Raw genomic sequence first — 16,775 nt, 5'->3', positions numbered from 1 at the left:
AGCCATCTTTTAGATAAAGTCTGTATATAATGAGTACACAGAGCTAACATGGTGACAGAGATAAAAATAAAACTAGTCATTTTGCAGCACGCCGCTCGAAAAATCTCCAACATTCAGAAACCATCTGTCCAAAAGTGTTTCTCTTTTTCTTTTTTAAGTCCTAAACTCTCCACTGCCAAAGAGCCCAGCCTTATGTAACATGTGACATTTACAACGAGGTCCGTTCCCTGTCTACCTATCTGCCACTCTCTCCTGTGTTTTCCTCCCAAACCCCACTCTGCCCCCATCCTCCTCCCCCCTCCAGCTTCTCTTCTCTATCCAGTCTGAAGCACTGACATTTAATTAGTCAGTGAGTGGAGGGTGCCTCGCCACATCAGCCCTGTAGTGTTGCTGACCTTTTCTGACTGGGTCACTCATCTGCCATTAGAGTACCACCCCAACCACCGCAATGTGCACACACAAAGACACACACACACCCTCATTACTCTCTCAGATCTAACGAAGAATACTTGAGATGAGCCAGCTGGTGATCTGGCAATTGACAGTAAGGTGGAGTGTTCTTTTCCAAAATTGGATGACGTCAAAGGATATGTTTCATGATTTGAGATGCGGACAGTTGCTATGCCTGTGCGTGTGTGCTCGTGTCCTCTGATCTTCACATCTGTATATCGATGCAGGTTTGATCATATGTTGTTGTGGCCCTTTCTTGCAGACAATTGCATCACTCTAATCAGCCATCACAGGAGAAGACTAACGACAGTTATCCTTTCATCTTCGGTCAGCGCAAAATGCCCTTTTGCAACACACGTGCGCACAGAAGGCTACACGCACGCACACACCTGTGCACCCGGTCAAAGCCAATCAGCAGTTTCCTGTTCTGTCTCCCCCCACGTCTCCTCTCCACTCCTGAGTGCTGTGACATATCAGCCAGCAACATCGGCTGCCAGACACCTCCTATCAGAATCGCTTTGGAGGGCTTTTAATCCGCCCTCTAAAGAAGTCTTTCCTGTCAATGAAGGGAAACGTGACCCCAATACCAAAGATGGAGGAGGGAGGGGAGGTCGTTATGGAGAGATCCGGCGTGAGGATCTGGCAGAGTGAGCTACCCAACTGGCCCTGTTTGCAAGTGTTGGGTTGCAGCCCAGACAGTTTTTTTTTTTTAATGGCTGGAGATGCTGGAAAGCATCCTCTGCGCACACATAGAAAAGAGGCAAAATACACCTTTATTGTCAAGAGTGAGAGGGTTGTGGTTCACTGGACAGAGGAGTGAAAGTTACAGAAGAAGACATGCAGAAAATCTTCCGAATACAGTGTCGAGAACTGCAAAATTTATCTTAAAAAAATCACAATATGCATTTAAGATTAAGTTTTAGGAAAGATTTTGTTTATTTCACTGCAGATCGCAAAGGTACACTATACATTAGAATTTCATATATTATAATTTAATAAACAAAAGCTGCAAAAAAAACTAACACAACAACTACCACCTCCAAATCCTATAATTATTGTAGAAGAAGAAGCATTATGGAAAAACAAAAAATGAACTTTTGATTTTGAATTGATTTGATTTGATATACCTGTATTAGTCCCACAAGGGGAAATTTCATTAGGCTGCCGACCTATTGCACGCAATGGCGGCGCCATCTTACCCTCTGACTATACATACATTACACAAAAACATCACATGGGGAAGACAGGTCAGAGAGGTATAACAATGGAAAAATGCACCACACGAGGAAAGATAAGGAGAAAAAAATAACTCCCCCCAGACTGAGCTCCAACAGGGAGTCAAAGTCAACCTTTGTGACTTGACAGCCCTGATGAGAATGAGGTGCTAAAAACTATCATTAAGGCCCCATCATGTCATCATGTCACTGGCATGGTGTTTATCCATGTGTCATCTCTGTGGCCTGTGGAGCTCCAGCCAGAGCATCACATCTCCTCCTCTGATCCCAGAGTCACTCCATTGTCTAATAACTGGGATCATGGATGGTCCACAGATTTTGTTGTTCTTTTTTTTCCACTCAGTGATTTCAGCAGCTGTCCTAGACAGAGAAGGAGAATTAATCAGATAATTCCGGCCTATGGAATGAAAAGCTGCATCTTGTAGATCCTAGAGGCATGTGTTTGCCCACTACATGGTTTCCACACTCTGTAATCATAGCCATTAAAAACGTTTTTCAAGCTTCGATTTGGAGACAAGAAACCTCGACAGCTTGGCCAAGCTGCCAAATAATGAATGTAAACTACTACCGCAAAAAGAATGTCACAGATCCCTTAGATATCAGACAGTCTGGAATCCCTGCAGAGTCCAAATCAGATAAATGCAACCAGGCCAAAGCAGCCCTGGACTGCACCACACTCTCTTTCACAACAGATGATACCATTAGGTCAGAGCAGATTCTCTTTCCATCACTCCTCCATTCCTCTCGGTTCAGTCAGTTTTACACCAGGCTGTTAGACATTCGTGCTGGGTCCCTCAGTGCCTCACTTAGCACCTTAGTTCAGGAGAGAGCTTGGCCAGTGAGCAATCTGTCACCACTGTAAATACTCGGTCATCTTGGAAGGATCACTGCTAACTGAGAGAAGAGAGCTACAATATTTATAAAAATATGACCCACAAAAAGAAAAAACAGAGCACGATGTGCACACCCAGAACTCATAAATGACTAACATGGTAGAATAAATGAACCCATAATAATTTAAGTCAAGAGCAGAGGAGGCACAGATCCATATAGAAAGCATGGAAATAAAATAATAATAACATTAATAATTTTAAACAGTGCAGTCTTCAGGTGGGAAACTGAAGCCAATACTAAAATGCGGTAAACCTGGTGGGGCTGTGGGAAATAACAAATTTAAAGAGACATTTCCTGGTTTGATGAGTCCTGATTTTCACCTCAACATGTGGATGGTGGGATAAGAATCTGACGTAAATAGCATGAAAGTATGGATCCATCCTTCTATCAACAGCTCAGGCTGCTGTTGGAGGAGTAATTGGTGTGGGAGTTATTTTCTTGGCACTCTTTGAGCCCATTAGCACCAGCTGAACATCATTTAAATGCTAAAGCTTACACAAGTATTGTTGCTGAGCATGTCCATCCCTTTATGACCACAATGTCCCCATTAGGACTGAGCAATTAATCAAAAATGAATCAAAACTGACATTCAGACTCTCTAATTGACATAATCATGCCCATTTTGGTTATTTTCGTGTTACCCCAGTGTGCACTGTCCTCTTTAAAAGAAACTAGCCAGTTTGTGGTCACGTGACTTTGCTCTTTTTAGTTTGTGACATGCAAGCATCATGGAGGAAAGCTCAAACACCAAAGCCGGCCACAGAACTCGAACAGCTTGTGACGAATATAAAATTACGTGTTCGTTGTTTCGACATATTTTGGGGTTCAGTCAAGCCCATATAAAAAAGGGGGGGAAGCAGAAAACTGCAGGAAAAATAGTTCAGGTAATATCAGAGTATAACAATTAAACTTATGCACGAGATAAACAGAAAGTTGTTGGAAGCGTCTTCGGATTTGAACGTGTTTTGTTGTTTCCACCATTCCACATTAAAGTGAGTGGATCTCTTGTAATTAATATAACATGACAAAATTTAAGAGCTCGACACGTGGTGACAACTGTACTATTTTCATGTCAAGCGAAAAATATATATCATGTGAGTAAATTGTGGGAAAATCTAATTCTTTTTGCTTCCTGTAATAACACCGGAGAACACCCTTGAGCTGGAAAATGTTTCCAAACCACATAATTTTACTCCTCAATTCAAAGAATCCCTGTGCGCCCCAGGGATGATCTTCCATTACAGCCCCTGACCTCTAATCTCCAAGAGGTGAGAGGAAAGGGAATTTCCCCCGGGATCAACAAAGTATTACTTAATCATTATTAATCTGGGCCGAAAAAAAAGAAAAAGAAATGAAACAATTTGGTTGATGGAATTTTAGATCAAAAGAGATTTAGCAAATCTCCCTGTTTACCTTTAGCCATAGATAAAGTGCTTACATTGCCAAAGGCGCCACACTAAGATGTTAAGGTTTTAAAACTCTTTTCAACTGAGCCCTGGGAAAGAATGATAAATGAAGGAATTTATTATAATCTGCTGCTGGTTATTTCATTCTTAGGCCTTGTATAGCTCTGTCTCTGCTGGCTAGTTTGACACAGATTTTGCTTCAGACAGAAGGGACCAGTGAGTGGAAGTACAGATACTAAGCATACATTTAGTATGTTTACTCCCCTTCCATGAAATGTAGATCCTTGTATTAATTTTGAGAATCTTTATTTAAATGTAATATTCTTTTTTTTTCATTCAGAGTGAGATAACAATCCCTCATGTTGCACACATGAAGGGCAGAAACCAAAGCTCAAGTCTCTCATAACTTAAGAAGTAGCCAACTGACATTGTGCTTTAATCAGACTGCACAAGTTCAGACCTAATGTGACAGCAAACAACAGCCTCACTCGAGAGTCTTTGACAAGACACAGACTGCTTATGAGCTCTATGGCTCCTTAAAGACTCTGGTTAGTAGTAGCATAAATTGTCTACCCAAAGTACAAAAGCCATAAAATAGCTAAATCGGTAAATCTAGTGACAAAGTACCTCTGAGAAGCCGAAGTGCTTAAATCAACTCACTTTTGCTGGTAGTTATTACACCGCATTGATTGTCCACAGTATTTCTGCAGCTCTCTGCTTTTTGGACAGAATCTTTGGCGCAGCTCTTCAGTGCATTAATTTCTGCTTGTTTAGCTCATGTCTGCATACCTTTGCTTTTGCTTTTGTTGCATTTGCAATGGAGCTACTGCGACAAAAGACAATTAATCACCCATTCTGCTATTGCAATTTGGATCTTACACCACAAACCCACTCTGTATGCTGCTACTATAAAACTTTTCCTGAGATAGAAACTTTATGTAACTGTATCACCCAAAGTGGGAAGAACTGGTATTTTAGTCTAATTTAAGAGAATAATTCTATATTTAGATTCATCTCCAGGCATAAAAATGATGCAGTTGTTGCTTGCCAGTGTTGGCAGCTCCAATAAATTTCCATGTCCAACTTATTTGTTTGAACCCAGTAAACAAATATAGGATTGATGGCTAAAAGAAAAGAAAATTTAAGATGGAAAAAGAACACAGGATAAGGTTGTGTTTGTTGAACCTGACTGGATGAATCTGACTTTTTCCTGAAAAAGGTTGCAACATAATGTCTTCTGATTCATTTATTGTGACATAACATGACTGGTTTAAACTGACTCAACCATAGAGTACTGTGGCAAAGTCTGAAAATGAGAAATGGATGCAGTGGTTTAATAAAACATACATAACTCATACAAACACAGATTGAAATACAGTCTCTCTCTCTCTCTCTCTCTCTCTCTCTCTCTATATATATATATATATATATATATATATATATATATATATATATATATATATATATACACATATATGGCCAAAAAAAGAGTTTGTACAATTATAATGATCAATAATAATTCTTCTATACAAGCCCGAGCTCTCTAAGGTCCTATTCCTTTAAGCAGTCTTCAGGAATAGTTCTCCAGGCTTCTTGAAAGACATTCAAAGTTCTTCTTTGGATGTTTCTGCCTTTTGTTCTGTTCTTGTCAAGATAATCCCACACTGCTTCAATAGTCTTGAGTTCTGGCTCTGGGGAGGCCAATCCATGCAACACGTTCTCATCCCAACGCGTAACATACTGACGACTGTGACAAACCATCGGTATGTTACACATTCGGAGGCATGAGAGCGGGTTGGAATGAATCTATAAATGTGTTTTCATGTGTGACATGAAAATCAACCTAACAAAGCATTATGTATGTTAAATCTCTTCACTTTTGGATCCTGAATCACTTTGGAAAACACTACGTCATAGGGTTAAGGTTATGGTTAAGGTTAGAATTAGGGCTGGAATGGACAGCTGGAGCCTCTGCTCTAAGAGTGTCCTACTGCTGCGAGTGGCTGCGAGTGTCTTATTAGGATGTGGAAGAGTACCTTTTGCACTACTATGCAACGCCTAGAGGCATGACAAATAGTCTGTATGCTATGTATTGGGAATAATAATACTCTGGTCCATGACCGATAGTGTTCCATATTGTGTTTTTCGATTCAGGTTTGCTTTCACTGCATTGGCAGTGTGTTTAGGATCATTGTCATGGTGAAAAATGTAGTTGTTGCTAATTAGATGCTTTTGAGATGACACTCAATGATGGATCAAAATCTGGTACTTTTCTCCGTTCATAAGTGCCTAAAGACACATTTTAAAACTGGTTGTTTGCTAAATTGTCTGTTATTTGTATATAAAACACTGGTTCATCCTTTGAGTTAGGTGTCTTTTTTATGCTTGACTCATCCATAGATCAGGCTCAACAAACCCCCAAAAATCTTTGAAAAATCTAAAGTAGGCCTGGAAAAATATTGCTCAAAATCAGTTTTAAAATTTTACAATGTCTGTGTCCTTGGATGCAAAAGATAAAGGTATAAGTGGCAATTCTGTAATTTAATGCAAATTATTTGCTTTTTGCTATTTTACATTGTACTTTTCCCAATAATACTGGAACATTCTGGACGTATTTGATTGATTTAATCAAATCTGTATTTTGCTACAGCTGCATTGCTGTTTCATTAATAAATAGGCCTTGAAGAGACCTCGATCCTAGTTTTGTAATATCATCCCAGCTTTTATGTAAAAATATTAATAATCTAAAGTGTTATCTTCTCAGGGGCATTACTGGAATATTTTGGACTAGGCCATCTGTCTCGTCAGCTGACATGACCGCTGCTAAGTGAGACTTTAGGGGCATTTACTCCCTCCTCTGATATGACAGCAGCTACAGAGGTCACGACTAAACCACAGTCTTTCTGTTGTTCATTTGTCAGTTATGTGTGAGTTTGTTGCTCTCATACTTTGCAGTTACTGTTAGCTAACTGCTCTTTTGGCAGTTTGTATTTGTTTGCGTTCATTCAATAATGAGTAACACTGATTGCCTTTTAGGAACACCAGAATCCACTGTCGGCATTGTCTGTTGGACACGTAGCGTAGCCAACTTCTCCCTCAGTATCAGCACTGGCCGGCATAGCTTTATAGCGACTCTGTTTTCAACTAGGCCTACACATACCAATACATTTTTCATCCATTTCTCAATTATTTTGTTGCACTGGTAATAAATTAAACTAATTTTAGTAAACTAAAATTTAAAGTAAACTTTTTTTTAGTTATATAATTTTAATAATTGCATTTTGGAGATCAGTATCTTACCCGAGGACACTTAGGCATCCACACATAAAACCACCATCCCTCCGATTAGTAGATGACCTGCTGTAACTCCTGAGCTATAGCCACCCTGTGGCAGCTTCATCATAAGCCTCAAATGTGCTTTCCATACAGATTTGTTTGTTTTTTCCTGCTCAAAAATGGCTTAAAATGGCTCCAGCAAGTGACACCATGGGTAGCTGGCAAATTTGTGAATTCATTAAAGTTTTCCTGTTTGTAGAAACGTTAAGCCAAAGTTAGTTAAAAGATTACCTTAATGATGAGAGAAAATAATTCTCCTATCCCAATTTTTGCTGTCACACATGCAAAACCAGTGCAGAATTATAAGATTTTTAATCTAGCCTAGACTTGGCAACACTCCAGCAGTTTTTCTAACAACAAACCCTGGATCACCAGTTACCTGAAACCAGTACTGAATGAAAAGAAGAGGATACACCATGAACTGAATGCATGATTGAGATGGTGTACAGATGCATACAGGAAGAAGCTGGAGGCCAAATTCCAAGAATTTGAAGGATGTTATAGCAGTGTACTTATTGCTCTTTTGCCTGTATGTGATGGTGCTTCTGGTGAAAATAAGGTGTGTTTATATATCATTTTAAAGAGCTTCAGTTTTTTAGCACTGATCTGTTATACATAAAGTGATTGTCCAAAGGAGGGTATCCTCCAGAATAAAATATTGGCATTGCATTGGTTCATTCAATCTTCTGTTCTCTACCTCTGTGTGATTGTGATGAAGTCGTGGTAAAGTGAGTGGGAACAGATGGAGAGCTCTGCCCTACTAGCACAGCCGAGGGCCCTCAGTGGTCCAGACTTGACCCACGACTCCACTCACCTGGCACTGGATCCCGGCATGGATAACAGACTGTTCCAGGGGATACAGCATGGAGGAGAATTTTGTTTGTGTTTATATGTTACTAACTGGATTTCTTTTGGCATTACAAGAGCCAAAGAAGACAAATAGCCTTTATTTGTGTCTTGTTTTTAGACTCACAGCAACTATGAAGACAGTCCCTGAACAGTGAGTGAGTATAGCACTCAGAGTACTTATAGCACACTTTGCTTCCACTTTATTTTTAAGTATTTCAAGGGTAACATACTCAGGTTTGCAAACTCTGAGCTCCATCTATGTTGTCAGGAAATCTTTTTTTAAATGTTTTGTCTGTTTATCAAAGTCAAAATATTTTGAGAAGTGTGGAATTTGCAGGTTCTCCTGCAAGTGTCTTCAATCCAGCTGAGTCAGGTTGGTTGGCATCAGGTGTCTAGCCTAAGACCCATACTGGATACAGACACCCCGGGAGTCAAACCTATGACTCCTGTTCCAAATGGATGTGGGCTTACCATTATGCTATCCAGCTGTACCCAGCTTGGAGCCCTCGGTGCAGTGACTCCCAAACTTGGCAAGTGGCTCCAGCAGATCCCAGGGACAACACTTGAGATCTCTGTCCAGAAGAGGGCAGTGCTAGGAACAGCTAAGGCAGACCTTCCCAAAGTGTGGGGCCCGCCCCCTAGTGGGGTGGGGTGGGGGGGGGCAGAGCCATTGCAAGTGGGGCGCGGTATGAAAAGGGAAAAAAAATAAATAAATGACGCTTGGACACTGCTAGCACGGGGCGCCCGCACAAACGCAAAGCAGGAGATGAAGCATAGCTGAATATGTTTCCAAACCAACTTCATTCTAAGCCAAAGACTAGAAAACATGGTGAATCATGTCTTCCCTTTGGTTTCACCTGCACAAGTGCCAAGGTAGGTCTCCCCTGCAGAATTGGTATTTCCTTCGTCAGGAGCAGCGCTGGGCTCTTCAAATCACGGACAAACAGTATCACACATTCTTGATTTTTAGTTCACAAACACTTGTTGTAATGACTAACTACTCCTGACATTTTGGAGATGTTAGCTCTTTATACAGTAAAGTTACAGCGGGATACAAATAACATCAGGCTGATCCTGCCACGATTTGTTCCCCCGTCCAAATCACAGACAAACAGTATCCCACAGTTGTTTATGTTTTTAAACCCATTTTGCACAGAGAGGCAGTTTTTGAAAAATGTATTGATAGCAATGTTGAATATTATTACACAAGAAAAAAACAACTACATGTAAAATAATGACACCATGACGCCTCTGCCTTTCTAAATAGAGGGACAGTAACTGCGTGTTTATATGTAAGTGTGTAAAACCTGAAGATAGACACAAAATACTGTTAATCTGACTATCTGCCATTCTGCAATTCATCTCATGTAAACAATAACGTGGCGCACAGCGTGACGTGAAAAAAGGCACATACCTTTGACGTTGCGTGACGAACTCTGTATTCCTCGTCCACACGTAAAAGCAAAAAAGGAGTTTTAAAAAAATCTCCATTTTCAGTGATTCGAAACGCTGTTTACGTGTGGATGACACAGCTGCGTTTTCAAAAATACCCGTGTAGGTGCGGATGTAGCGTAAAAGAGTTAGTAGTTTATTTTCTTACTACCTGTATTTGCTTAATTGTTTACTAAATGTTTGAGGTGTGAAATAAACCACAATTGAGCAAAATATGGGTGTGTGTGGTTGGAGGATGTGTTAGTGCATGCGTGTGCGCGTGCGTGAGGGGGGCGTGAACATTTTTCCTGTAAAACAAAGGGGGGCCCAGCGAAAAAAATTTGGGAACCACTGAGCTAAGGTACTGTGCAGGATCCTTAAGCTCCCCAGCCACTGGTGGAGGACCCAAGCTTGAAAGAGAGACCGCCCGCAGGGTGAGAGGGGACTGTATATATATGTGTATATAGCTTACTGCATTTTTCTTTTGAAAATATCATGTTTATTTCATCAACCACATATTATAAATGCTAAAGGAAACAAAGAGCTCATGAAAAATAGCTCAAGGAAGCGTATCATCATCCTCGTTTTTGGGATTCTGCAACAGTCTTTGGTCTCATATAAAACCCAGCTCAGCTCGGCAACGCAGTACCTCTCAGGCAAGCTAAAATGGGCGAGGTTATGACACTGTCTGAGTCGTGTGTGGTGGAGCTGCTTTGTCGGCTGCTGCTCCCTCGCCTAGTAGAGATAAACAAAGCCCCGATGTGAAAGTTGAGGATTTCTGCAGCTTGCATTCCATTACTAAATCCCTCACCTCTCTGCAACTCCTCCAGTTACAGAACCCGGCGAGAGCAAACAGGAGAGCTTCATTAGGCTTTTCCAGATGTAAAAAGTTAACTAACCTCATGCGGGTACACACCAGCATTCGCCTTTTTTTCCCTCTCCCTTTCTGCTGCTCTCTCCCCTTCGCCCCCTAAGGAGTTCTCTCCGGTGACTCGCTGTTCCACAGGATGCTTCCAAAATGGCGGCTCGGGGAGTGCTGCAATTCCCCAGGCTGCCCAGATGAGATGCAAGGTTCTCTCTTGTGGGCACAAAAAGAAGAAGAAGAAGAGACACACAGGAAGATGTATGTGTGTGTGTGTTTCCCCCCCTTTTATTTCCTTAGCTTTCTCTGATCTGATCTGATGTGAAATCACAAATTGGCCCCTAGCCGCTGCCCCCTGTGTACATAACAGAACTCATTAAAGCGAGGAGGGTTATTAAAAAGTGATGGAGCGAGGGAGGACTCTGACAAGAAAAACTGATTCAGTTTAATAAAAGAAACAGAAAGAGAAGAAGAAGGTGAAGCTCCACAAAGAAAAAGGAGGCTAAGCAATGAGGGAGCCGCAACGACAGGTTTACTGTTCTCTTTCACACAAGGCTTATGCAAATACGCTAGATTCTTCCGAGGCTTCGGACAAGCTCAGTTCTTTACTTTCTGGCAGATGATAACATGGAATGGGACGTCTTTCCCAAAGGTTCAGTTCGTGTGCCCTACATATGGACAGACAATACAGTGTGAAGGCAGCGACTTGGCCATCAGCAGAGCAAACTGTATGTTGCTTCTTAAATCCCAGCAATCAGCTAAAGCCCTTGAGGTCTAAGCTAAAAATACAGCATGTATTACTGTTCACTTAAGATAAAAGCATCTGTTAAATGACCGTATCATAATGCCTCCACTCCTCTGGGCAGTATTTTTGTGTGTAACAGCAACAGGAGACCTCTGGCATTCTGCTTCATGGACGTTCATTTATAATTCATCGGTTTTGACTGGGAACACACGTGTAATGGGAGCAAAGTATATCTTGGAGGATTACGGGGCGAGGACAAGAGGGGAAGATGAGCGGATGGCGAAAACATAACAAAGAAAGAAAGACTGAAAGAGGTCTGGTGGGGAGAGATTGTTCCAGACTGTTTGCGCTCCAGAGGCTAATGTAGATCCACAAAGAGCGAGGCTGAGAAGGGAACCAAACTTACTTCTTTTCACTTTTTTTCCACCTGGAATGAGTGGCAGGGGTAGAACTATATCTTCAAAAGCAAGAAACTAAATGTAAATGCTTGGGCATACATGTCTCTGTGCATCACCGTGCTCAGAGAGAGGGCCTTCTGCCCCCTTTGTGGATGAAATGGAATGGGAAAAAAAGTGAGAGAGTGTGAGGGAGATAGGAAGGGTGAGTCACTGATTTCTGTTGGCTTTGCTGCTCTCCAGCGAGTTGCCGTGCCAAGCAACCAGCAATAACTAGAGTGACTATAACCTGTGGCCCGCAGCATCCCACCTGTATGCCTCTGCAGAAACTAAACCACCTGCCCCATCCAGCAGCCTCCTGAGGTCTCATTTATAAACATAACATCCGCTCAGAAAGAGTGGAAAGTTGTGTGCAGCGTTGCCCAGACAAATGCCAAGCTTTAGAAAAAGTAAGCAGGCAAACTATAGCGTTGCTTTATGCAAACTCTGGTGCACTGAGCTCAAGGCTAGATTTGACTGCTATGGTAAAACCTACAATAATCCATCATTCTTCCTCTGCTCTGTCCAATTTGTACAGCAAAAAAACAGGCCTGAATATTGTTGTGTTGTTCGTTGATTATACCCATCCATTCATGTTTTTAACGTCTCATCCGTCGAGGGCTGCAGGGAGGTTGAAGCCTATTCCAGTTGACACTGACCACCGGTCATCAGTCCATGGGCTCCATCAATTCAATTCAATTTTATTTATAAAGCGCCAAATCACAACACCTTGAGCTTTATTCTCTAAGGCAGGGGTGCCCAATCCCAGTGCTCGGTTTTAGATCTCACCGTGGGTCAACACACCTGAATGAAATGATTAGTTCATTACGAGGCTTCTGGAGAACTTCAAGACATGTTGAGTCATTTAGCCATTTAAATCAGCTGTGTTGAATCAAGGATTCATCTAAAACCTGCAGGACACCAGCACTCGAGGCCTGGAGTTCGACACCTATGCTCTAAGGAAAGGACCCCAATAGAGAGAAAACTCCAGCAATCAGACGACCCCTATGAGCAAGCACTTGGTGACAGTGGGAAGGAAAAACTCCCCATCTAACAGGAAGAAACTATTAGCAGCCCTAAATAGAAACTTTGTCAAAAAGGGAAATTGTATGCATAATTGGAATGTTCAAATCCAAAACCTTGCAACAGTGCAATCCACTGCATCGCCATCCCACTCTCTTACATTTACCACTTTATTTTTGTGATTGAAAATACAGATATTCTGGTCACGATATCTGTAGATGTCTTCTTGTTCCACTGCTAATATTTTCCTGAGTGCAAAACATATAGTATCAGTAGAAAAGTTGAATATGCTGATGTGTGAGATGCATTCAGGTTCTGCTTTGGCAAACACCAACTTCATCTTTAAACTGACCCAGCCTTCACACTGAGGCTCGCTGATATTCTCAGGCTGCAGCGCAGTGATGAAACAGCAGTTTCATCACAAAGGTGGAGCTCAGGTCAGGAGCAAAAGGAGAAGCCTGCTTGTTGCTTCTCTCTACATCCAAAAGGGTTGCGGTCAGGGGTTAAAGTAGGATTCAGGAGGTGGGGAAACCCTAAGATTGGGTGCAGCAGTGCAGCTTGGGGAAAAGAATGTCTTAGACTCGAGTCACACAATAATGTATTTTGTGAGCTCCAAGAGATCTTTCTTTGTGCACAGGCTGTGATCAGCTGACCTGTGCTTTTACTCTAGTATTCACTGCTATCTGTAGATTCAGACGACGGAGTTTAAGTCACAAAAACGTTGGATTCCATCAGGTAATGATCCAATATCTGATTTTAAAACTCTCCCACTACATGTCAGATTTAAGTTTCCATTTTATAAAATTTCATTTGGCTAACGTACTTAGCTTTTTGTAGCAGTCATTTCCTAATCTCTCATTACACATTAAGAGTTTTCTTTACATTTCACATTAACTGGATATACAAACTGTGCAGAGACAGCTTGTGTGTTTGATATTTATCAAGCTGCATTTCAAATTACATGCCACTTAAAAATAAAAACAAAAAACTTACTCTGGTCATGTTAAATCCCCTTCTGCAGTGCTAGTGGGACTGCAACTTTATTTACATCTGCACCATGAACGCCCCAAAGGGATGAGGAGAAAGGGATGTGTTAAAGGTGTAAACGTACCGCGGGACATCATTATTTTCTTATTACTGAGAAAGTGTCTCCATGCCCCCACTGGAAGCAACACCAGGCTGCGGCACCTGACATGTTCACTCATTCAGTGTTATGCATTAACCTGCCTATCAGATTAAAGTGCTCATTAAATGAAAATGCCAGAATACCATTCCAGATTGTTCCACTTTCCACTTTATTCTCTGGTTATAGTGCTTGAATCCCTCCTCAGCATCAGACCCGAGGATGAAAACAGCCTCTGAGTTCAAACTTACTTGATGCACTCTATCACTTGCACTTAACTTCATCCTTGTCCCAAGAAATCAAAGTCATGATAGACGGTTATCATTTTCAGACAGTGGAAAGAATCCAACGTGGATATACAAGTGACCAGAGCAGGGCTTTAAAGAAACAAGTGGATGTGCACTTGAAGCACTGCACAAGGAAAAACCACAAAATCACCTCTTATGAACTGAAACACATCAGAAGCATTTTTTTTCCTAAAAACAGGGCAAGGCCAAATGTAATATAATAATATTTCAGACAGTTTTTGAGACTTCTACATCATCCAGTACAGCACTTCAGAGTCACACTGGTAGCGATCGAAGATTTAAGTAAATTTGACAAGCTCAACGCAACAGAAGATTGATTGACAATGGTCTATAGCCAATCAGGATGCAGAACACAATGCGCTGTGGGGGAAAAAAAGCATGCAAAACTGCACAAAAAAAATCCACGAAACAGCAAGGCCGCAAAAGGTGAACTGCAATATAGTGAGGGAGCACTGTAAATAAAACAAGGTGACAGTCAACACAAAAAGCTTCAGAGTGTATATTTTTGACCTATTTTTGTACTTAACTTAAGTGGCTAGAAACAAATCTAAGTATTGATCCTATTGCGCTATAATTGGATCGATCTGCCTACGTATAGGCTACTGCTTTATTCTCATATATTATACACAACACATCCTACAAATTCGCCCATGTGAGCTTCATGACGTCCCACCCAAACCTATGACATGTCCGTACCAACCCTGCATCACTGCTCCTCAGCATCCGCCTTGACAAATCACTCCCCAGTTTATAAAGAACATATTTTGTAGAGTATGATGAGCTCAGAGCCTAGATTGCAAACTCTAACTATACTCTGCTGGTATAATGAATGTTTTCTAACTTGAGTTCTCTGACTGAAGTTCATTAGTGTGCCCACCACCCACCACCACCACCATTCCCTGTCATCCCTGTTTTGCTGAGCTTGGTGTCTCTTTGTTAGGAGTGACAAGCTCACAGCCTAGAACCACATATCAACACTGAACTAATTAGGGAGCTGGCTGACTGGACTGAAATAATTAAGATTTTAACATAGATACTTGTCTTTAACCCTGTAAAGTTAGAGTTAGGGTTAGGGTTACTGCTCTTTAACCTTCAGCTTGAACCCTAGGCTATTAGAATATCCAGTGTTTTTTGCAAGGCTCAGACTTCTCAGAGGCAGGTAGATTTTTCTTTAGTTTATCTTTTGTCTAATGTGTGTAGATTGATGTGCACTGCATGCAACAGACACGAATCTCATGCTTAGCAAGACCTTTATCCAGACCTCTCCCTTTCTGCATAGTCGTGCGTAAGTCTCCACTCAGCATGCATATCTGCTGACAAGTGTAAGCACAATTTATTTTTATAGAATAAACACTCCCTACAGGGAAGCAGGAAAGCCAGAATAATGTTCAAATCATTTTATTTGTAAGCTAATGCATTCTGCACATCCCACATGAATGAACTGTAATGAGATAATTTGAGTATTATTGTGGATTACCGTGTATGCTTTCCCGTTGGGGGTGTTTTACTGGGAGTGTTACTTTGAGATTGTCCTACGTATCCTAATTAAGCCAGACAGTTTGTGCATTTAGAAGACAAAGTGTAGCATCTTGACTGCCATTCTTCCTAATTGTCGCACTTTTTTTTTGCCCATTATCTCTTTTTTTTTTGCATGCAAAAAAGCATGTAAGCACTTTGTTCTTAGCTAACAATGAGTGCATTTTTTTGCGATTTATCCATTTTCTCCACAGTGAACCCTGTTAGTATATTTAGGACAATGAAAAATACAATTGAATTATTTATTGCCTTTTTTAAGGCATAAAGACCCGGCAATAGCACAGACGAGCCCCGTGAGCAAGCAGTTGGCGACAGTGGGAAGGAAAAACTCCCTTTTAACAGGAAGAAACCTCCTGCAGAAAAGGCTTAGGGAGGGGCGGGGCCATCTGCTGCGACTGGTTGTGGATTGAGCAAAGGACAGTAACAGTAACTAACGATTACATAGACCGTCCTGTCAAGCAACAGTAGTGAGTGCTTCTAACTGTATGATCCCTTTTTAGTACTTTTTAACAGTGCTACTCACTCTGGTGTCCCTTAGATAGACACTGACAAGGGAGACCCCAAAGACCTGGAAGTGGAAGCCAGCTCTGACCAACAACTGAACCCGATCGCAACGCTGCTGAACCGTAAAGCCGGCAGTCAATGAGCCACGGTCAGGCAGCCGGCAAATAAATACAATTAGTGTAAATTAGCTGTGACAATTAGCAGAAGCTACCTCAGCTCACCTTTGTGTCCTCGCGGAGCCACACAAGTCCCTCGCCGATGATGCTGTACATTCATCTTCAAAGCTCCTAATGACTTTCTCTGCGAGGTACATAATACAAAGCCAAGGTCAAGCTGTGTTGCTGACAGGAGTGCGATGAATAGGAATAAACAGGGACAGGTTGGGTTACCTTGCAGCCACAGGAGACACTCGCACGCCCGCTCGTGTCTTTACAGCCACCGTGTCCATCTTTGTCTCGTCTGCTCCAGTTCCTTTGGCTTTGAAGGGCACGCCTGCTTGCGTGTGAGAGATTAGAAGTGTGTGTGTGCGTTGATGTCTTTGTCCTGGAGGCGTGAGGAGACAGAGGGCAGCGGAGTCATGCGGACTTCAACTCTGGGAGTGTGTGCGTGTGCGTGTGGAGACAGGGAGAGAATAGAGGC

General features: G+C 41.7%; 1 long non-coding RNA gene across 1 annotated transcript in view; it reads right to left on the bottom strand.

Moving 5' to 3' along the window:
- Positions 1-1,389: 1,389 nt before the first annotated feature.
- Positions 1,390-16,775, bottom strand: part of LOC105941202 (uncharacterized) — a 31,542-nt gene continuing 16,156 nt past the window's right edge. Inside the window, exons 3-5 of the long non-coding RNA XR_001167822.2 lie at positions 16,526-16,679; positions 16,358-16,436; positions 1,390-2,045 (exon numbers count right to left, since the gene is read on the bottom strand). This is a non-coding gene — a long non-coding RNA (uncharacterized LOC105941202). The remainder of the gene's footprint in view (positions 2,046-16,357; positions 16,437-16,525; positions 16,680-16,775) is intronic.

This window comes from Maylandia zebra, linkage group LG22, assembly GCF_041146795.1.
Source record: "Maylandia zebra isolate NMK-2024a linkage group LG22, Mzebra_GT3a, whole genome shotgun sequence".
Classification (NCBI taxonomy): Eukaryota; Metazoa; Chordata; class Actinopteri; order Cichliformes; family Cichlidae; genus Maylandia; species Maylandia zebra.
This window is presented reverse-complemented; position numbering and strand designations above follow the sequence as displayed.